The 22,269-nt window shown below is 47.8% G+C and overlaps 11 non-coding genes across 11 annotated transcripts; all 11 read right to left on the bottom strand.

The window, feature by feature from the left end:
• Positions 1 to 439: 439 nt before the first annotated feature.
• Positions 440 to 630, bottom strand: LOC142681837 (U2 spliceosomal RNA). Its single transcript, XR_012853679.1, has one exon. It is a non-coding gene; the product is annotated as a U2 spliceosomal RNA (small nuclear RNA).
• A 1,113-nt stretch (positions 631 to 1,743) lies between these two features.
• Positions 1,744 to 1,934, bottom strand: LOC142681836 (U2 spliceosomal RNA). The gene has a single exon (XR_012853678.1). It is a non-coding gene; the product is annotated as a U2 spliceosomal RNA (small nuclear RNA).
• A 1,115-nt stretch (positions 1,935 to 3,049) lies between these two features.
• On the bottom strand, positions 3,050 to 3,240 carry LOC142681748 (U2 spliceosomal RNA). The gene has a single exon (XR_012853623.1). It is a non-coding gene; the product is annotated as a U2 spliceosomal RNA (small nuclear RNA).
• Positions 3,241 to 4,372: 1,132 nt separating this feature from the next.
• On the bottom strand, positions 4,373 to 4,563 carry LOC142681835 (U2 spliceosomal RNA). Its single transcript, XR_012853677.1, has one exon. It is a non-coding gene; the product is annotated as a U2 spliceosomal RNA (small nuclear RNA).
• Positions 4,564 to 5,689: 1,126 nt separating this feature from the next.
• LOC142681834 (U2 spliceosomal RNA) lies at positions 5,690 to 5,880 on the bottom strand. Its single transcript, XR_012853676.1, has one exon. It is a non-coding gene; the product is annotated as a U2 spliceosomal RNA (small nuclear RNA).
• A 751-nt stretch (positions 5,881 to 6,631) lies between these two features.
• Positions 6,632 to 6,822, bottom strand: LOC142681833 (U2 spliceosomal RNA). The gene has a single exon (XR_012853675.1). It is a non-coding gene; the product is annotated as a U2 spliceosomal RNA (small nuclear RNA).
• A 9,396-nt stretch (positions 6,823 to 16,218) lies between these two features.
• LOC142681831 (U2 spliceosomal RNA) lies at positions 16,219 to 16,409 on the bottom strand. Its single transcript, XR_012853673.1, has one exon. It is a non-coding gene; the product is annotated as a U2 spliceosomal RNA (small nuclear RNA).
• A 1,113-nt stretch (positions 16,410 to 17,522) lies between these two features.
• Positions 17,523 to 17,713, bottom strand: LOC142681720 (U2 spliceosomal RNA). Its single transcript, XR_012853597.1, has one exon. It is a non-coding gene; the product is annotated as a U2 spliceosomal RNA (small nuclear RNA).
• A 1,120-nt stretch (positions 17,714 to 18,833) lies between these two features.
• Positions 18,834 to 19,024, bottom strand: LOC142681674 (U2 spliceosomal RNA). Its single transcript, XR_012853556.1, has one exon. It is a non-coding gene; the product is annotated as a U2 spliceosomal RNA (small nuclear RNA).
• Positions 19,025 to 20,142: 1,118 nt separating this feature from the next.
• LOC142681642 (U2 spliceosomal RNA) lies at positions 20,143 to 20,333 on the bottom strand. The gene has a single exon (XR_012853527.1). It is a non-coding gene; the product is annotated as a U2 spliceosomal RNA (small nuclear RNA).
• A 1,272-nt stretch (positions 20,334 to 21,605) lies between these two features.
• LOC142681830 (U2 spliceosomal RNA) lies at positions 21,606 to 21,796 on the bottom strand. Its single transcript, XR_012853672.1, has one exon. It is a non-coding gene; the product is annotated as a U2 spliceosomal RNA (small nuclear RNA).
• Positions 21,797 to 22,269: the final 473 nt, after the last annotated feature.

Here is a 22,269-nt window from a genome sequence, read left to right as displayed (position 1 = left end):
TCCATCTAGTGTACACAGGTAGGTCCATTGTGACGGGCGGGCGGGCGGGCGGGCGGGCTGGCTGCTTTAATGTCTGTTTGCTGTTCCCCTACTCCACTCCACTATTTGACTATGGTGCTGCATCAATCAGTGGCTGGCTCAGGTGCAGCTCTTTAACCTACCTAGGAGGGAGGGCGGAGAGAAGACAAGGAAGGTGAATGAGCTGTTCCAATGTGAAATGCCGGAAACACAGAAACACAGACGACACAAAACAAGAGGTGGCAATGTATTAATTAATTGCATTTAATAAATTAGCTCATTATCACACATGACTGTACAAATGCATTGTCCAACAGGTGTTGAAATAATGGGATTAAAAGGGGAGATCCCATCCGAAAGACAAAAACAATGGCAAACACAAAAAGCACTTTTGGAATCTGATTTTAGTAAACACATAAGGAAAGGGTGCACCGGTCCTGGAAATACTGCAATACCAGGTCAATGCGTGGAGTGGACAGAGCAAGCTCTATTTCCATCTCCCTGTTCTAAAAATCCATTTAATATATGGTCCCCAGATAGGGGACGTATCAGATATTAAACTGATAAGAACAGATACTACACTTGATCTTAGCCAAAAGGCCGAGAAGCGATATCCCGAACGTGCCGCGCGTTTTGCTTCTTTTGCTTGCACCACAATGCAGTGCTGAAAGAGGAGGAATCGACATAAAAACGCCTTCCTGGCAACGCCCAAATGCCCTCCTGCCGTGCAAACACTGGCAGCAGCAGCAGCAGCAGCAGTAAGTGCATGCCCACTGCCACCCCTTCTCCTTTCACACCTTGTATCAGCTTTAATCCAGTCCAGTGCTGCCTGCTGAGCAGCACTGACCAACACTGCCTGGGCCCAGGCTTTTATCTCTGAGGCCCCATTATGATGTCAGAAAGCTGGCTCTGGCTCCTGAGGTCTCCACTATGACACGTGCAAAGTTCCGTCTGAACTTTATATAAGACGGTGCGGCTCAGTCAGTCACTCAGTGTTGCCTGAGAGGGCAACACTGCAACAGCCGGCCCCCAGGCTGTCTTTTTTTTGCACAGCTAGTTGCCTCCAGGAGGCCACAAGAGGGAGACAAGGGACTGCAAAATGGAAAATAGGCATCCACCAACTTTACAGACAACTTGTTCTCCTTGCTCCTACAACCTCCATCCTTGCACAGTTTGTTATTCTTCCAGGTAACATAGTAACAAATCCAAATTGCTGCTCTCTTTGTAGGCAAGCAAGGGTTTGTTGCAACTGCAATTCTTACTTCTTCTTGAAATGTAGGGACCACAGTACATTCCATCACATCCATCTAGTGTACACAGGTAGGTCCATTGTGACGGGCGGGCGGGCTGCTTTAATGGCTGTTTGCTGTTCCCCTACTCCACTCCACTATTTGACTATGGTGCTGCATCAATCAGTGGCTGGCTCAGGTGCAGCTCTTTAACCTACCTAGGAGGGAGGGCGGAGAGAAGACAAGGAAGGTGAATGAGCTGTTCCAATGTGAAATGCCGGAAACACAGAAACACAGACGACACAAAACAAGAGGTGGCAATGTATTAATTAATTGTATTTAATAAATTAGCTCATTATCACACATGACTGTACAAATGCATTGTCCAACAGGTGTTGAAATAATGGGATTAAAAGGGGAGATCCCATCCGAAAGACAAAAACAATGGCAAACACAAAAAGCACTTTTGGAATCTGATTTTAGTAAACACATAAGGAAAGGGTGCACCGGTCCTGGAAATACTGCAATACCAGGTCAATGCGTGGAGTGGACAGAGCAAGCTCTATTTCCATCTCCCTGTTCTAAAAATCCATTTAATATATGGTCCCCAGATAGGGGACGTATCAGATATTAAACTGATAAGAACAGATACTACACTTGATCTTAGCCAAAAGGCCGAGAAGCGATAACCCGAACGTGCCGCGCGTTTTGCTTCTTTTGCTTGCACCACAATGCAGTGCTGAAAGAGGAGGAATCGACATAAAAACGCCTTCCTGGCAACGCCCAAATGCCCTCCTGCCGTGCAAACACTGGCAGCAGCAGCAGCAGCAGTAAGTGCATGCCCACTGCCACCCCTTCTCCTTTCACACCTTGTATCAGCTTTAATCCAGTCCAGTGCTGCCTGCTGAGCAGCACTGACCAACACTGCCTGGGCCCAGGCTTTTATCTCTGAGGCCCCATTATGATGTCAGAAAGCTGGCTCTGGCTCCTGAGGTCTCCACTATGACACGTGCAAAGTTCCGTCTGAACTTTATATAAGACGGTGCGGCTCAGTCAGTCACTCAGTGTTGCCTGAGAGGGCAACACTGCAACAGCCGGCCCCCAGGCTGTCTTTTTTTTGCACAGCTAGTTGCCTCCAGGAGGCCACAAGAGGGAGACAAGGGACTGCAAAATGGAAAATAGGCATCCACCAACTTTACAGACAACTTGTTCTCCTTGCTCCTACAACCTCCATCCTTGCACAGTTTGTTATTCTTCCAGGTAACATAGTAACAAATCCAAATTGCTGCTCTCTTTGTAGGCAAGCAAGGGTTTGTTGCAACTGCAATTCTTACTTCTTCTTGAAATGTAGGGACCACAGTACATTCCATCACATCCATCTAGTGTACACAGGTAGGTCCATTGTGACGGGCGGGCGGGCTGGCTGCTTTAATGGCTGTTTGCTGTTCCCCTACTCCACTCCACTATTTGACTATGGTGCTGCATCAATCAGTGGCTGGCTCAGGTGCAGCTCTTTAACCTACCTAGGAGGGAGGGCGGTAGAGAAGACAAGGAAGGTGAATGAGCTGTTCCAATGTGAAATGCCGGAAACACAGAAACACAGACGACACAAAACAAGAGGTGGCAATGTATTAATTAATTGCATTTAATAAATTAGCTCATTATCACACATGACTGTACAAATGCATTGTCCAACAGGTGTTGAAATAATGGGATTAAAAGGGGAGATCCCATCCGAAAGACAAAAACAATGGCAAACACAAAAAGCACTTTTGGAATCTGATTTTAGTAAACACATAAGGAAAGGGTGCACCGGTCCTGGAAATACTGCAATACCAGGTCAATGCGTGGAGTGGACAGAGCAAGCTCTATTTCCATCTCCCTGTTCTAAAAATCCATTTAATATATGGTCCCAAGATAGGGGACGTATTAGATATTAAACTGATAAGAACAGATACTACACTTGATCTTAGCCAAAAGGCCGAGAAGCGATAACCCGAACGTGCCGCGCGTTTTGCTTCTTTTGCTTGCACCACAATGCAGTGCTGAAAGAGGAGGAATCGACATAAAAACGCCTTCCTGGCAATGCCCAAATGCCCTCCTGCCGTGCAAACACTGGCAGCAGCAGCAGCAGCAGCAGCAGTAAGTGCATGCCCACTGCCACCCCTTCTCCTTTCACACCTTGTATCAGCTTTAATCCAGTCCAGTGCTGCCTGCTGAGCAGCACTGACCAACACTGCCTGGGCCCAGGCTTTTATCTCTGAGGCCCCATTATGATGTCAGAAAGCTGGCTCTGGCTCCTGAGGTCTCCACTATGACACGTGCAAAGTTCCGTCTGAACTTTATATAAGACGGTGCGGCTCAGTCAGTCACTCAGTGTTGCCTGAGAGGGCAACACTGCAACAGCCGGCCCCCAGGTTGTCTTTTTTTTGCACAGCTAGTTGCCTCCAGGAGGCCACAAGAGGGAGACAAGGGACTGCAAAATGGAAAATAGGCATCCACCAACTTTACAGACAACTTGTTCTCCTTGCTCCTACAACCTCCATCCTTGCACAGTTTGTTATTCTTCCAGGTAACATAGTAACAAATCCAAATTGCTGCTCTCTTTGTAGGCAAGCAAGGGTTTGTTGCAACTGCAATTCTTACTTCTTCTTGAAATGTAGGGACCACAGTACATTCCATCACATCCATCTAGTGTACACAGGTAGGTCCATTGTGACGGGCGGGCGGGCGGGCGGGCGGGCTGGCTGCTTTAATGTCTGTTTGCTGTTCCCCTACTCCACTCCACTATTTGACTATGGTGCTGCATCAATCAGTGGCTGGCTCAGGTGCAGCTCTTTAACCTACCTAGGAGGGAGGGCGGAGAGAAGACAAGGAAGGTGAATGAGCTGTTCCAATGTGAAATGCCGGAAACACAGAAACACAGACGACACAAAACAAGAGGTGGCAATGTATTAATTAATTGCATTTAATAAATTAGCTCATTATCACACATGACTGTACAAATGCATTGTCCAACAGGTGTTGAAATAATGGGATTAAAAGGGGAGATCCCATCCGAAAGACAAAAACAATGGCAAACACAAAAAGCACTTTTGGAATCTGATTTTAGTAAACACATAAGGAAAGGGTGCACCGGTCCTGGAAATACTGCAATACCAGGTCAATGCGTGGAGTGGACAGAGCAAGCTCTATTTCCATCTCCCTGTTCTAAAAATCCATTTAATATATGGTCCCCAGATAGGGGACGTATCAGATATTAAACTGATAAGAACAGATACTACACTTGATCTTAGCCAAAAGGCCGAGAAGCGATATCCCGAACGTGCCGCGCGTTTTGCTTCTTTTGCTTGCACCACAATGCAGTGCTGAAAGAGGAGGAATCGACATAAAAACGCCTTCCTGGCAACGCCCAAATGCCCTCCTGCCGTGCAAACACTGGCAGCAGCAGCAGCAGCAGCAGCAGCAGCAGTAAGTGCATGCCCACTGCCACCCCTTCTCCTTTCACACCTTGTATCAGCTTTAATCCAGTCCAGTGCTGCCTGCTGAGCAGCACTGACCAACACTGCCTGGGCCCAGGCTTTTATCTCTGAGGCCCCATTATGATGTCAGAAAGCTGGCTCTGGCTCCTGAGGTCTCCACTATGACACGTGCAAAGTTCCGTCTGAACTTTATATAAGACGGTGCGGCTCAGTCAGTCACTCAGTGTTGCCTGAGAGGGCAACACTGCAACAGCCGGCCCCCAGGCTGTCTTTTTTTTGCACAGCTAGTTGCCTCCAGGAGGCCACAAGAGGGAGACAAGGGACTGCAAAATGGAAAATAGGCATCCACCAACTTTACAGACAACTTGTTCTCCTTGCTCCTACAACCTCCATCCTTGCACAGTTTGTTATTCTTCCAGGTAACATAGTAACAAATCCAAATTGCTGCTCTCTTTGTAGGCAAGCAAGGGTTTGTTGCAACTGCAATTCTTACTTCTTCTTGAAATGTAGGGACCACAGTACATTCCATCACATCCATCTAGTGTACACAGGTAGGTCCATTGTGACGGGCGGGCGGGCTGGCTGCTTTAATGGCTGTTTGCTGTTCCCCTACTCCACTCCACTATTTGACTATGGTGCTGCATCAATCAGTGGCTGGCTCAGGTGCAGCTCTTTAACCTACCTAGGAGGGAGGGCGGAGAGAAGACAAGGAAGGTGAATGAGCTGTTCCAATGTGAAATGCCGGAAACACAGAAACACAGACGACACAAAACAAGAGGTGGCAATGTATTAATTAATTGTATTTAATAAATTAGCTCATTATCACACATGACTGTACAAATGCATTGTCCAACAGGTGTTGAAATAATGGGATTAAAAGGGGAGATCCCATCCGAAAGACAAAAACAATGGCAAACACAAAAAGCACTTTTGGAATCTGATTTTAGTAAACACATAAGGAAAGGGTGCACCGGTCCTGGAAATACTGCAATACCAGGTCAATGCGTGGAGTGGACAGAGCAAGCTCTATTTCCATCTCCCTGTTCTAAAAATCCATTTAATATATGGTCCCCAGATAGGGGACGTATCAGATATTAAACTGATAAGAACAGATACTACACTTGATCTTAGCCAAAAGGCCGAGAAGCGATAACCCGAACGTGCCGCGCGTTTTTCTTCTTTTGCTTGCACCACAATGCAGTGCTGAAAGAGGAGGAATCGACATAAAAACGCCTTCCTGGCAACGCCCAAATGCCCTCCTGCCGTGCAAACACTGGCAGCAGCAGCAGCAGCAGTAAGTGCATGCCCACTGCCACCCCTTCTCCTTTCACACCTTGTATCAGCTTTAATCCAGTCCAGTGCTGCCTGCTGAGCAGCACTGACCAACACTGCCTGGGCCCAGGCTTTTATCTCTGAGGCCCCATTATGATGTCAGAAAGCTGGCTCTGGCTCCTGAGGTCTCCACTATGTACACATCTAGTGTACACAGGTAGGTCCATTGTGACGGGCGGGCGGGCGGGCTGGCTGCTTTAATGGCTGTTTGCTGTTCCCCTACTCCACTCCACTATTTGACTATGGTGCTGCATCAATCAGTGGCTGGCTCAGGTGCAGCTCTTTAACCTACCTAGGAGGGAGGGCGGAGAGAAGACAAGGAAGGTGAATGAGCTGTTCCAATGTGAAATGCCGGAAACACAGAAACACAGACGACACAAAACAAGAGGTGGCAATGTATTAATTAATTGCATTTAATAATCTAGCTCATTATCACACATGACTGTACAAATGCATTGTCCAACAGGTGTTGAAATAATGGGATTAAAAGGGGAGATCCCATCCGAAAGACAAAAACAATGGCAAACACAAAAAGCACTTTTGGAATCTGATTTTAGTAAACACATAAGGAAAGGGTGCACCGGTCCTGGAAATACTGCAATACCAGGTCAATGCGTGGAGTGGACAGAGCAAGCTCTATTTCCATCTCCCTGTTCTAAAAATCCATTTAATATATGGTCCCCAGATAGGGGACGTATCAGATATTAAACTGATAAGAACAGATACTACACTTGATCTTAGCCAAAAGGCCGAGAAGCGATAACCCGAACGTGCCGCGCGTTTTGCTTCTTTTGCTTGCACCACAATGCAGTGCTGAAAGAGGAGGAATCGACATAAAAACGCCTTCCTGGCAACGCCCAAATGCCCTCCTGCCGTGCAAACACTGGCAGCAGCAGCAGCAGCAGCAGCAGTAAGTGCATGCCCACTGCCACCCCTTCTCCTTTCACACCTTGTATCAGCTTTAATCCAGTCCAGTGCTGCCAGCTGAGCAGCACTGACCAACACTGCCTGGGCCCAGGCTTTTATCTCTGAGGCCCCATTATGATGTCAGAAAGCTGGCTCTGGCTCCTGAGGTCTCCACTATGACACGTGCAAAGTTCCGTCTGAACTTTATATAAGACGGTGCGGCTCAGTCAGTCACTCAGTGTTGCCTGAGAGGGCAACACTGCAACAGCCGGCCCCCAGGCTGTCTTTTTTTTGCACAGCTAGTTGCCTCCAGGAGGCCACAAGAGGGAGACAAGGGACTGCAAAATGGAAAATAGGCATCCACCAACTTTACAGACAACTTGTTCTCCTTGCTCCTACAACCTCCATCCTTGCACAGTTTGTTATTCTTCCAGGTAACATAGTAACAAATCCAAATTGCTGCTCTCTTTGTAGGCAAGCAAGGGTTTGTTGTGCAGCATCCCAGAAGATACCCTTCTGGTTCCCTGTTATTTGTATGTCATGCATTGTATGTGTTTTACATGTCTTTATTATTTTTCACACAGTGTGCTGTTCACCAGCTGAAGAGAAGGATGAAGGTATCAGTGGGGAGCCACTAGAGGGTGCATTGTACATCTAGCATTGTTTGAAAAGGGGGTGGAGCCTGGCTACAGCCTGAGAGCCTCACTCTGACTCGGTCTCACAGTCTACACAGAGGAGTCGGGTCGTGTCTGTGAGGAGACAGACATGTCTGCTAGCTGCTCTGACACAGCAGATTAATACAATCCTTTCAACTGGCAACAGGTCTCAGCACCTGCAGCCCAATGCAAGAGGAGGAACAGTAAGGAGATTGTAACCAGCATATCATCTCTATCATCACCACAGCAAGTATTATTTAGCTGAAAAGCTGTCTGTCTGTTTCTGAGGAGAAGTCTATATAATATTGGGCCTCAGAACTCCTGCTGGCGCTGTTACCGGTTCTGCCGCACGCCACAATTAATATAAGAAGTGTCTATCAAGTCACTCAACTACAACCCTCATCACTGAGAAAAGTGAGTTCATTTATTACACACGCTGCTGGAAAAGTGAATGATTTCTAGATATAGCTGGACAATTGAAACCCTCATTGGTCACCCACTGGTCCCTTCTTCCCCTCAACTGTTGAAGTGGACAGAAGATAACGTGCCTCCATTTTGGAAGACTGTATAAAGTTCTTCAGTAAACGTGAGTTATTCAAATCCCCTGTGTCGTCTGGTCCCTGCACTGCATAACATCAAGGGCACCCCACATACCACCTTGCCAGGCGCACACATACTACTACCACCATCACGGGAGTTGCTACGGGGGAAAAGACTATTACCACCATCATCCATAGTGCAGCCCCCCTGTCACTGTGCCAGCCCGAGAAGGAGCGAGGGAGGAGAGGTAGAGATTCCTACAGATACCTCAGGCCATACACCGTGCACTTCACTACTGCTCCCATCCTCCTGGGAAGCTCTTCCTCGTGGTTGCTGCATATAAACTTTGGCGTCACGAACAGGATACGTTTAAATCTCATGTGGGCCCCAAACCAGAGAGACTTTGTCCCAAAGCCCTGGTCCCCACCGTACAAAGCTGCAACCGCAGCTGCAAGAGACTATTTCAGCCCCAAAAGGGGTTAAAATCACTGTTTCCCGGCAGTTCCAGCCCAAAAGGGGTTAATCCGCCATTTTACCTCACAAACTGCTGCGTCACAGTTCCATTTACCCGCTCCAGACAGGTTAACCTGCGGCGCCAGTCTAGCGCCACCATCTGGATGATTATAGGAACTCACAATATCCAGCACAGGCAAGAGGGAACGGCCGAAAACTGCTAGGCGCCGCCATCTTGGATGAGTGAAGCCTCTGCACGGCACCTCCACCGCGGATCCCCTGCAACCAGCAACTCTCCCAAAAACATCACAGGAGAGCAACGGAACAGCCCGGTAACAAAGTACAGCACAGAGGGAAGCAACAGCATACCATCGGTGAGTCCCGATTCAATTGGCCATCAAGTTAACCCCTGCTGTACCACCACCGGTGCCCAATAAAAAGCCCGGGAGCATCCTGGACATCACTCCGGACCCAATAAAAAGTCCGGGAGCACCTTTAACAAGACCCCCGACTCAGTTAAAAGTCCGGGAGCGCCAATAATAGACATTGGAAAAATTTAAAGGGACAGTAACAATGTCGGACTCAAGTGACACGGAAGAGCCCGGTCTCAGCACGGTCACTACACCGGCCATGACAGAAAGAACAACACCTGCTGCAGCACCCTGCATCATGCCGCTGTCCATGCCCTACTATGCAGGGGCCCCATGGCTGCCCCACTACAAAGGTGAACCACACACCTTAAAAGACTTTAGAAAAAAGATGCTTGCCATGTTCCGCCTCTACCCCATTCCAGAAGAACAGAAGGTAGAGATCTTAATGGGACAACTACAAGATGTGGCCCTAAAAGAAGTGGAGTCCTGGCCACGTATCCAAAAGAAGGCTGTGGATCAGATCCTGGTCCAGCTACGTACCACCTTTGAGCCCAAATCCATCTCTGAGCTCAGGATGAGGTTCATGGACAGAGTTCAGCAACCAGGTGAGACACTCCGAAATTTTGCTCTTTCCTTACAGGAGACCATGAGGGCCATGATACAAGCCGACCCCCATGAGGCTGAAAAAGCAGACAGAATCCTGAGGGAGCAGTTCATTGAAGGAGTCGCCTCAGATTCCATGAGTCATCAACTACAAATGATGTCCGTCCAGAACCCTGACAGCACCTTCCATGAGTTTAAAGAACTGGCCATAGAGGTACTAGAAAGAAGGCCCAGAAGAAGAACAGTCAGGGCTACCACCCCTCTTAAAGAGGCAGAAGAGGAACCTGCCCCAGTAGCACCACATCCAACACCTTGCAAGCCCATCACCTACCAGGCTACACAGGCTCAAATCACAGCTGGAGGAGATCAGTACCAAGATCAACTGAAACTCATTGCCAAAAGCCTGGAGCAAGTCTGCCAACGACTGGAGAATCTAGAAGCCAGCTCTCCAGTAAAATGTGAGCTGCCAACATCTAGAGACAGTTATCCAAATAGTCCTAGCAAGGGCTACCGCAATAGTCCCAACAAAACGTCGACAGATCGCTTTGATGAACATGGGAGACCTGCCTGCAGACACTGCCATAAGATAGGTCACCAAGAACGTCAATGCTGGGCGTTAAATGGACGTCTCCCGAGGCAGAGGACCATTCCTCGGGAGGAGAAATAATAGGTCCCAAAGATCCAAAATGGCTGCCACGGTTTGTCGGACCTCGTCCAGAAGTTACCATCCGCATCAATGGAGTACCATTTGCTGCCCTCCTGGATACGGGATCCCAAGTGACAACCATCCAGCAGGCCGCCTTTGAACAACACTGGAGTAGCGAGATCCTGATGCAACCTCCAGAAGCCTGGTTAGACATCATCGCTACCAACGGCCAGTCCCTACCTCTGCACGGGTACTGGGAGCCTACTGTCCAAGTGGGAGGAGTGCACTTACCTCAGCAAGGAGTCCTCGTGATCAAAGTTAAAGATCAAGGACAACCCACAGTAATTCTGGGAATGAACATCCTAAAGCACTGCTATGGAGAAATGCTAGAGGCCCTACGACAATCCGTCCCCACGGCTTCCCAGGCTGCCCAGAAGGTAATACACAAGACCATCCGTGTACTGGCTGCCCAACAGCGATTCACCAACGCCAGAGGAGAGATCTGCAGAGCTCGCATCAAGGACCACCATCCAGTAACCCTAAAACCTGGCACAGAAACACTGCTATGGTGTCGGGCCCGTTCAGGCCTACAAGGACTTGACTACCAAGCCCTAGTGGAACCAATACCACTAGATGAACATCCAATGGTTATGGCTGCCCGAAGTTTAGTGACTGTGGTCGAAGGGAAAGTACCCATCCGTCTTCTCAACTTAGGAGACCATTCAGTAACCCTGAGGAAGTACTACCCTGTAGCACAGCTGTCCCAACTCAGTGTGCAAGACCTGGTGGACATTCCAACTGTCACCGCTAAACAGGCTGCACAGCAACTAAAGACGTCAGAAGAAGCACCAGTAACACCCTGGTGGGGAGAAATCCATGTGGGAACTGCAACAACACCTGCCTACCAGATCCAAGGAGTACTTGAAGTGGCTCAGGATAACCATGAAGCCTTCAGTAAGCATCCTCTGGACCATGGGAGAGCAAAAGACATTGAGCACACTATTCCCACTGGTACTCATCCTCCCATTAAGGAAAGACACAGGCCTATACCACCTGCCCTATACCAAGACGTGAAGCAGATGGTCCACGACATGAAAGAGGCTAAAGTCATCCAAGAAAGTCACAGCCCCTGGGCTGCACCACTAGTTCTTGTCAGGAAGAAAGATGGCAACCTTCGCTTCTGTGTGGATTACAGAAAAATTCATAACATTACCCACAAGGATGCCTATCCTCTTCCAAGGATTGAAGAATCTCTGACAGCCCTGGGATCAGCTGCCTACTTCTCTACACTGGATCTCACAAGTGGTTACTGGCAAGTACCAATGTCTCCAGCTGATAGGGAGAAGACAGCCTTCACCACCTCAATGGGCTTATTCGAGTTCAATTGCATGCCCTTCGGACTGTGCAATGCTCCTGGAACATTCCAAAGGCTGATGGAAAGATGCCTAGGTCACAGGAATTTTGAGACGGTGCTCCTATACCTGGATGACGTCATAGTCTACTCCAAGTCCTATGAAGATCATCTCAAGCATCTAGCTGAAGTGTTCCAGGTCCTAACCAAAAATGGCTTAAAAATCAAACCCTCCAAGTGTCACCTCCTCCAACCTCAAGTCCAGTACTTGGGACATATAGTGAGCGCAGAAGGCATAAAGCCAGATCCTGAGAAGATAGCTGCTGTCCACAGTTGGCCTACACCTACCACTGTGAAGGAAGTAAGAAGCTTTCTCGGATTTGCCGGGTACTACCGGAGATTCATTCCTCATTTTGCCCGCATCGCTGAACCGCTAAAAGAACTCTTGAGGGGGCACCCTAAAGAACACTTGAAGAGGAGAATTCCCATTAACTGGAAAGAAGAACAAGAAATTGCCTTCCAGTTACTAAAAAGATTATTGACTGAACCACCCATTCTGGGCTACCCAGATTACAGCCTGCCCTTCCATCTTTACACAGATGCAAGCAACCAAGGACTTGGTGCAGTGCTGGCCCAACAACAAGGAGACAAAGAAAGAGTGATCGCCTATGCAAGTAGAGCACTCAAAGGAGCTGAAAGAAACGATCAGAACTATAGTTCCTTCAAGCTGGAGTTCCTTGCATTGGTCTGGGCCGTCACAGAGAAGTTTAAGGACTACCTTGCCGCTTCTTCCTTCACTGTCTTCACAGATAACAACCCGCTAGCACACCTGAACACCGCAAGGCTGGGAGCCTTAGAACAGAGATGGGCTTCACGATTAGCAAATTACAACTTCGTGGTCAAATACAGAACAGGCAAGTCCAACATCAATGCGGATGCCTTGTCCCGCCTGCCTACAGGAGAAGACCCGGAGAATCCTGATGATGACAACCACAAAGAGGAAGTAGAGATGCCTGCATTCTACAACCGCTTTGCAGATCCTGATGCTATCAACAACAAAACCCAGGTACATTGTTCTTCCCAACAGGCCAAGAAGCAGTCACCAGAACAAGAACAATGGGCCCTGTTGCAAGCTGAGAGCAGAGTGATTGGAGATATCCTAGACTACCTGGATACCAAAAAAATACCCATTAGAATCCGCCGAGGCAACACAGACCCAGAACTACTTCGCCTTTGGAGACAAAGGAAACGTCTCTTTGAAGAGAATGGTCTGCTGCTGAGGAGAGTGCTGGATCCCATCACCAGTAATCGGCTGCACCAAATTGTCATCCCAAGGAGAGATGCCAAAGTTGTCCTTGAGGCATACCACAACAAGTCTGGACACTTTGGAGTTCAAAAGACAGAAGCTACAATTCGCAGAAGATTCTATTGGATCGGAATTAGAGGTGATGTCGAGAAATGGTGTCAAGAATGTACTGCTTGTGCCTTAGCAAGAGGAGAGAAGCCAAACCAAAAGGCCCCTCTGCATCCTATCGTGAGTCATCGACCGCTGGAGATCGTGGCCATCGACCATGTGAAAATGGAGCCAAGTAGAACAGGATACACCTATGCCATGACCATCATCGACCATTACACCAAATTCACAGTCGCAGTACCCGTAAAGGACTTGACAGCAAAGACCACCGCTGCAGTCTTCCTAAAAACTTTCCTTCTACCCTATGGCTGTCCTGAGAAGATCTTGACAGATAGAGGTTCTGCATTTGAATCCCAACTATTTCAGGAACTTTGTCAGCTGTACAACTGTAAGAAACTAAGAACAACCGCTTACCATCCCCAAGGAAATGGGTTGTGTGAGAAGATGAACCAGATTCTGATTGAGATGCTCAGAACTTTACCACCTCATCAGAGAGCTGTCTGGCCAAATCATTTGCCTGAGTTGGTGTACATCTACAACAACACTATGCAAGCCTCCACAGGTTACACCCCATACTTCCTATTGTTCGGAAGACAAGGAAAGCTGCCTTCAGACATTTCATTGAATGTGTCCGTTCCAGATGACTTGAACCCTCTACCAACCACAGAGTGGGTGAGTGAACACCAAAGACGCATGGCTGATGCAAATGAAATTGTTGAAGCCAGGATGGAAGAAGCGAGAAAGAAGCAACAACAGGATTATGACCAACATGCTAATGCTAAACCCTTTCAAGTTGGAGACCTTGTCTGGTTGAAAAACTTTCAAAGAACCAGCAAATTGGACACTAAGTGGGAAAGAATCCCTTATACCATCAAGGCTGTCCCATACCAAGGAACAGATATCTATGAGATCCAAAGAGATGGTAAACAACCGCAAATTGTCCACCGTAACAGGCTTAAACTGTGCCTACAAGATCAACAGTTGCCTACCATTGAACAGGAAATATCAATTGAAGAACCAGTTGCAATTGATCTACCAGAAGTAACTGAAGCTATTGAAGCAACAACTACTGAGTCCTCAACTCAAGAGCCACACTTGGACATAAAGAACCCACTGAGTTGGTGGTTTACCCCAATTTTGTCATTCCTTGCACCTGATCCTACACCTACAGTGTCTACAACTCACACAGAGGACAGATCACATCATGTACCTGCTGTTGTTGTACCTGAACCTGTCAGGAGATCAGAGAGAACCACTAAAGGGGTGAAACCAGTTCGCTATAGGGATTGAATATAATTGCAAGTAGGGAACAAGAAAGACTCTTATGTTCTAGAGCCCCTTCTTCATTTCTTCATTTATTCCTATCCAAGTTAGGCCGAAGCCTACCAACCCTTGTTACGTTCAAGAGGGAATATCCCCATAGACTCTGACGTACCAGAGCCCCTCATATCCTAAGTGCCATAAACTGTTGGACACTGCCGCTCATCTTGACTTGAGACTTCTGCCCCTCATCTTCCAACTGTTACAGAAGAAATCTTCGCCCCTATTCCCCCTTCGTGAGTCAAGAATACAGGAATACAATGTTATTAAGATGTTTGCATTTCATGTTAACCCTTTTTACATCTTTTAGGCTGTTCATATCCAAGAAAACGACGAGGACGTCTTGTCTTAAGTCCGGGAGTATGCAGCATCCCAGAAGATACCCTTCTGGTTCCCTGTTATTTGTATGTCATGCATTGTATGTGTTTTACATATCTTTATTATTTTTCACACAGTGTGCTGTTCACCAGCTGAAGAGAAGGATGAAGGTATCAGTGGGGAGCCACTAGAGGGTGCATTGTACATCTAGCATTGTTTGAAAAGGGGGTGGAGCCTGGCTACAGCCTGAGAGCCTCACTCTGACTCGGTCTCACAGTCTACACAGAGGAGTCGGGTCGTGTCTGTGAGGAGACAGACATGTCTGCTAGCTGCTCTGACACAGCAGATTAATACAATCCTTTCAACTGGCAACAGGTCTCAGCACCTGCAGCCCAATGCAAGAGGAGGAACAGTAAGGAGATTGTAACCAGCATATCATCTCTATCATCACCACAGCAAGTATTATTTAGCTGAAAAGCTGTCTGTCTGTTTCTGAGGAGAAGTCTATATAATATTGGGCCTCAGAACTCCTGCTGGCGCTGTTACCGGTTCTGCCGCACGCCACAATTACGGTAATATAAGAAGTGTCTATCAAGTCACTCAACTACAACCCTCATCACTGAGAAAAGTGAGTTCATTTATTACACACGCTGCTGGAAAAGTGAATGATTTCTAGATATAGCTGGACAATTGAAACCCTCATTGGTCACCCACTGGTCCCTTCTTCCCCTCAACTGTTGAAGTGGACAGAAGATAACGTGCCTCCATTTTGGAAGACTGTATAAAGTTCTTCAGTAAACGTGAGTTATTCAAATCCCCTGTGTCGTCTGGTCCCTGCACTGCATAACATCAAGGGCACCCCACATACCACCTTGCCAGGCGCACACATACTACTACCACCATCACGGGAGTTGCTACGGGGGAAAAGACTATTACCACCATCATCCATAGTGCAGCCCCCCTGTCACTGTGCCAGCCCGAGAAGGAGCGAGGGAGGAGAGGTAGAGATTCCTACAGATACCTCAGGCCATACACCGTGCACTTCACTACTGCTCCCATCCTCCTGGGAAGCTCTTCCTCGTGGTTGCTGCAGTTGCAACTGCAATTCTTACTTCTTCTTGAAATGTAGGGACCACAGTACATTCCATCACATCCATCTAGTGTACACAGGTAGGTCCATTGTGACGGGCGGGCGGGCTGGCTGCTTTAATGGCTGTTTGCTGTTCCCCTACTCCACTCCACTATTTGACTATGGTGCTGCATCAATCAGTGGCTGGCTCAGGTGCAGCTCTTTAACCTACCTAGGAGGGAGGGCGGAGAGAAGACAAGGAAGGTGAATGAGCTGTTCCAATGTGAAATGCCGGAAACACAGAAACACAGACGACACAAAACAAGAGGTGGCAATGTATTAATTAATTGCATTTAATAAATTAGCTCATTATCACACATGACTGTACAAATGCATTGTCCAACAGGTGTTGAAATAATGGGATTAAAAGGGGAGATCCCATCCGAAAGACAAAAACAATGGCAAACACAAAAAGCACTTTTGGAATCTGATTTTAGTAAACACATAAGGAAAGGGTGCACCGGTCCTGGAAATACTGCAATACCAGGTCAATGCGTGGAGTGGACAGAGCAAGCTCTATTTCCATCTCCCTGTTCTAAAAATCCATTTAATATATGGTCCCCAGATAGGGGACGTATCAGATATTAAACTGATAAGAACAGATACTACACTTGATCTTAGCCAAAAGGCCGAGAAGCGATAACCCGAACGTGCCGCGCGTTTTGCTTCTTTTGCTTGCACCACAATGCAGTGCTGAAAGAGGAGGAATCGACATAAAAACGCCTTCCTGGCAACGCCCAAATGCCCTCCTGCCGTGCAAACACTGGCAGCAGCAGCAGCAGCAGCAGTAAGTGCATGCCCACTGCCACCCCTTCTCCTTTCACACCTTGTATCAGCTTTAATCCAGTCCAGTGCTGCCTGCTGAGCAGCACTGACCAACACTGCCTGGGCCCAGGCTTTTATCTCTGAGGCCCCATTATGATGTCAGAAAGCTGGCTCTGGCTCCTGAGGTCTCCACTATGACACGTGCAAAGTTCCGTCTGAACTTTATATAAGACGGTGCGGCTCAGTCAGTCACTCAGTGTTGCCTGAGAGGGCAACACTGCAACAGCCGGCCCCCAGGCTGTCTTTTTTTTGCACAGCTAGTTGCCTCCAGGAGGCCACAAGAGGGAGACAAAGGACTGCAAAATGGAAAATAGGCATCCACCAACTTTACAGACAACTTGTTCTCCTTGCTCCTACAACCTCCATCCTTGCACAGTTTGTTATTCTTCCAGGTAACATAGTAACAAATCCAAATTGCTGCTCTCTTTGTAGGCAAGCAAGGGTTTGTTGCAACTGCAATTCTTACTTCTTCTTGAAATGTAGGGACCACAGTACATTCCATCACATCCATCTAGTGTACACAGGTAGGTCCATTGTAACGGGCGGGCGGGCTGCTTTAATGGCTGTTTGCTGTTCCCCTACTCCACTCCACTATTTGACTATGGTGCTGCATCAATCAGTGGCTGGCTCAGGTGCAGCTCTTTAACCTACCTAGGAGGGAGGGCGGAGAGAAGACAAGGAAGGTGAATGAGCTGTTCCAATGTGAAATGCCGGAAACACAGAAACACAGACGACACAAAACAAGAGGTGGCAATGTATTAATTAATTGCATTTAATAAATTAGCTCATTATCACACATGACTGTACAAATGCATTGTCCAACAGGTGTTGAAATAATGGGATTAAAAGGGGAGATCCCATCCGAAAGACAAAAACAATGGCAAACACAAAAAGCACTTTTGGAATCTGATTTTAGTAAACACATAAGGAAAGGGTGCACCGGTCCTGGAAATACTGCAATACCAGGTCAATGCGTGGAGTGGACAGAGCAAGCTCTATTTCCATCTCCCTGTTCTAAAAATCCATTTAATATATGGTCCCCAGATATGGGACGTATCAGATATTAAACTGATAAGAACAGATACTACACTTGATCTTAGCCAAAAGGCCGAGAAGCGATAACCCGAACGTGCCGCGCGTTTTGCTTCTTTTGCTTGCACCACAATGCAGTGCTGAAAGAGGAGGAATCGACATAAAAACGCCTTCCTGGCAACGCCCAAATGCCCTCCTGCCGTGCAAACACTGGCAGCAGCAGCAGTAAGTGCATGCCCACTGCCACCCCTTCTCCTTTCACACCTTGTATCAGCTTTAATCCAGTCCAGTGCTGCCTGCTGAGCAGCACTGACCAACACTGCCTGGGCCCAGGCTTTTATCTCTGAGGCCCCATTATGATGTCAGAAAGCTGGCTCTGGCTCCTGAGGTCTCCACTATGACACGTGCAAAGTTCCGTCTGAACTTTATATAAGACGGTGCGGCTCAGTCAGTCACTCAGTGTTGCCTGAGAGGGCAACACTGCAACAGCCGGCCCCCAGGTTGTCTTTTTTTTGCACAGCTAGTTGCCTCCAGGAGGCCACAAGAGGGAGACAAGGGACTGCAAAATGGAAAATAGGCATCCACCAACTTTACAGACAACTTGTTCTCCTTGCTCCTACAACCTCCATCCTTGCACAGTTTGTTATTCTTCCAGGTAACATAGTAACAAATCCAAATTGCTGCTCTCTTTGTAGGCAAGCAAGGGTTTGTTGCAACTGCAATTCTTACTTCTTCTTGAAATGTAGGGACCACAGTACATTCCATCACATCCATCTAGTGTACACAGGTAGGTCCATTGTGACGGGCGGGCGGGCGGGCGGGCGGGCTGGCTGCTTTAATGTCTGTTTGCTGTTCCCCTACTCCACTCCACTATTTGACTATGGTGCTGCATCAATCAGTGGCTGGCTCAGGTGCAGCTCTTTAACCTACCTAGGAGGGAGGGCGGAGAGAAGACAAGGAAGGTGAATGAGCTGTTCCAATGTGAAATGCCGGAAACACAGAAACACAGACGACACAAAACAAGAGGTGGCAATGTATTAATTAATTGCATTTAATAAATTAGCTCATTATCACACATGACTGTACAAATGCATTGTCCAACAGGTGTTGAAATAATGGGATTAAAAGGGGAGATCCCATCCGAAAGACAAAAACAATGGCAAACACAAAAAGCACTTTTGGAATCTGATTTTAGTAAACACATAAGGAAAGGGTGCACCGGTCCTGGAAATACTGCAATACCAGGTCAATGCGTGGAGTGGACAGAGCAAGCTCTATTTCCATCTCCCTGTTCTAAAAATCCATTTAATATATGATCCCCAGATAGGGGACGTATCAGATATTAAACTGATAAGAACAGATACTACACTTGATCTTAGCCAAAAGGCCGAGAAGCGATAACCCGAACGTGCCGCGCGTTTTGCTTCTTTTGCTTGCACCACAATGCAGTGCTGAAAGAGGAGGAATCGACATAAAAACGCCTTCCTGGCAACGCCCAAATGCCCTCCTGCCGTGCAAACACTGGCAGCAGCAGCAGCAGCAGTAAGTGCATGCCCACTGCCACCCCTTCTCCTTTCACACCTTGTATCAGCTTTAATCCAGTCCAGTGCTGCCTGCTGAGCAGCACTGACCAACACTGCCTGGGCCCAGGCTTTTATCTCTGAGGCCCCATTATGATGTCAGAAAGCTGGCTCTGGCTCCTGAGGTCTCCACTATGACACGTGCAAAGTTCCGTCTGAACTTTATATAAGACGGTGCGGCTCAGTCAGTCACTCAGTGTTGCCTGAGAGGGCAACACAGCAACAGCCGGCCCCCAGGCTGTCTTTTTTTTGCACAGCTAGTTGCCTCCAGGAGGCCACAAGAGGGAGACAAGGGACTGCAAAATGGAAAATAGGCATCCACCAACTTTACAGACAACTTGTTCTCCTTGCTCCTACAACCTCCATCCTTGCACAGTTTGTTATTCTTCCAGGTAACATAGTAACAAATCCAAATTGCTGCTCTCTTTGTAGGCAAGCAAGGGTTTGTTGCAACTGCAATTCTTACTTCTTCTTGAAATGTAGGGACCACAGTACATTCCATCACATCCATCTAGTGTACACAGGTAGGTCCATTGTGACGGGCGGGCGGGCGGGCTGGCTGCTTTAATGGCTGTTTGCTGTTCCCCTACTCCACTCCACTATTTGACTATGGTGCTGCATCAATCAGTGGCTGGCTCAGGTGCAGCTCTTTAACCTACCTAGGAGGGAGGGCGGAGAGAAGACAAGGAAGGTGAATGAGCTGTTCCAATGTGAAATGCCGGAAACACAGAAACACAGACGACACAAAACAAGAGGTGGCAATGTATTAATTAATTGCATTTAATAAATTAGCTCATTATCACACATGACTGTACAAATGCATTGTCCAACAGGTGTTGAAATAATGGGATTAAAAGGGGAGATCCCATCCGAAAGACAAAAACAATGGCAAACACAAAAAGCACTTTTGGAATCTGATTTTAGTAAACACATAAGGAAAGGGTGCACCGGTCCTGGAAATACTGCAATACCAGGTCAATGCGTGGAGTGGACAGAGCAAGCTCTATTTCCATCTCCCTGTTCTAAAAATCCATTTAATATATGGTCCCCAGATAGGGGACGTATCAGATATTAAACTGATAAGAACAGATACTACACTTGATCTTAGCCAAAAGGCAGAGAAGCGATAACCCGAACGGGCCGCGCGTTGACCGAGCCTGCCCAATACTGCTGTTCACCCCTTGCAGCGATTCAGCCTACTCCTAGGCAATTCCATGGGGCCCTGCAGGCTCACACACACTCACAGCTACTAAGCGGGAGGTGAATAAAGGCCGGAGAGGAAGCAAGACAGGATTTGCTTCTTTTGCTTGCACCACAATGCAGTGCTGAAAGAGGAGGAATCGACATAAAAACGCCTTCCTGGCAACGCCCAAATGCCCTCCTGCCGTGCAAACACTGGCAGCAGCAGCAGCAGCAGCAGCAGCAGTAAGTGCATGCCCACTGCCACCCCTTCTCCTTTCACACCTTGTATCAGCTTTAATCCAGTCCAGTGCTGCCTGCTGAGCAGCACTGACCAACACTGCCTGGGCCCAGGCTTTTATCTCTGAGGCCCCATTATGATGTCAGAAAGCTGGCTCTGGCTCCTGAGGTCTCCACTATGACACGTGCAAAGTTCCGTCTGAACTTTATATAAGACGGTGCGGCTCAGTCAGTCACTCAGTGTTGCCTGAGAGGGCAACACTGCAACAGCCGGCCCCCAGGCTGTCTTTTTTTTGCACAGCTAGTTGCCTCCAGGAGGCCACAAGAGGGAGACAAGGGACTGCAAAATGGAAAATAGGCATCCACCAACTTTACAGACAACTTGTTCTCCTTGCTCCTACAACCTCCATCCTTGCACAGTTTGTTATTCTTCCAGGTAACATAGTAACAAATCCAAATTGCTGCTCTCTTTGTAGGCAAGCAAGGGTTTGTTGCAACTGCAATTCTTACTTCTTCTTGAAATGTAGGGACCACAGTACATTCCATCACATCCATCTAGTGTACACAGGTAGGTCCATTGTGACGGGCGGGCGGGCGGGCTGGCTGCTTTAATGGCTGTTTGCTGTTCCCCTACTTCACTCCACTATTTGACTATGGTGCTGCATCAATCAGTGGCTGGCTCAGGTGCAGCTCTTTAACCTACCTAGGAGGGAGGGCGGAGAGAAGACAAGGAAGGTGAATGAGCTGTTCCAATGTGAAATGCCGGAAACACAGAAACACAGACGACACAAAACAAGAGGTGGCAATGTATTAATTAATTGCATTTAATAAATTAGCTCATTATCACACATGACTGTACAAATGCATTGTCCAACAGGTGTTGAAATAATGGGATTAAAAGGGGAGATCCCATCCGAAAGACAAAAACAATGGCAAACACAAAAAGCACTTTTGGAATCTGATTTTAGTAAACACATAAGGAAAGGGTGCACCGGTCCTGGAAATACTGCAATACCAGGTCAATGCGTGGAGTGGACAGAGCAAGCTCTATTTCCATCTCCCTGTTCTAAAAATCCATTTAATATATGGTCCCCAGATAGGGGACGTATCAGATATTAAACTGATAAGAACAGATACTACACTTGATCTTAGCCAAAAGGCCGAGAAGCGATAACCCGAACGGGCCGCGCGTTGACCGAGCCTGCCCAATACTGCTGTTCACCCCTTGCAGCGATTCAGCCTACTCCTAGGCAATTCCATGGGGCCCTGCAGGCTCACACACACTCACAGCTACTAAGCGGGAGGTGAATAAAGGCCGGAGAGGAAGCAAGACAGGATTTGCTTCTTTTGCTTGCACCACAATGCAGTGCTGAAAGAGGAGGAATCGACATAAAAACGCCTTCCTGGCAACGCCCAAATGCCCTCCTGCCGTGCAAACACTGGCAGCAGCAGCAGCAGCAGCAGCAGCAAGTGCATGCCCACTGCCACCCCTTCTCCTTTCACACCTTGTATCAGCTTTAATCCAGTCCAGTGCTGCCTGCTGAGCAGCACTGACCAACACTGCCTGGGCCCAGGCTTTTATCTCTGAGGCCCCATTATGATGTCAGAAAGCTGGCTCTGGCTCCTGAGGTCTCCACTATGACAC

The sequence above is a fragment of the Rhinoderma darwinii genome, assembly GCF_050947455.1.
Source record: "Rhinoderma darwinii isolate aRhiDar2 chromosome 2 unlocalized genomic scaffold, aRhiDar2.hap1 SUPER_2_unloc_6, whole genome shotgun sequence".
Taxonomy (NCBI): Eukaryota; Metazoa; Chordata; class Amphibia; order Anura; family Rhinodermatidae; genus Rhinoderma; species Rhinoderma darwinii.
This window is presented reverse-complemented; position numbering and strand designations above follow the sequence as displayed.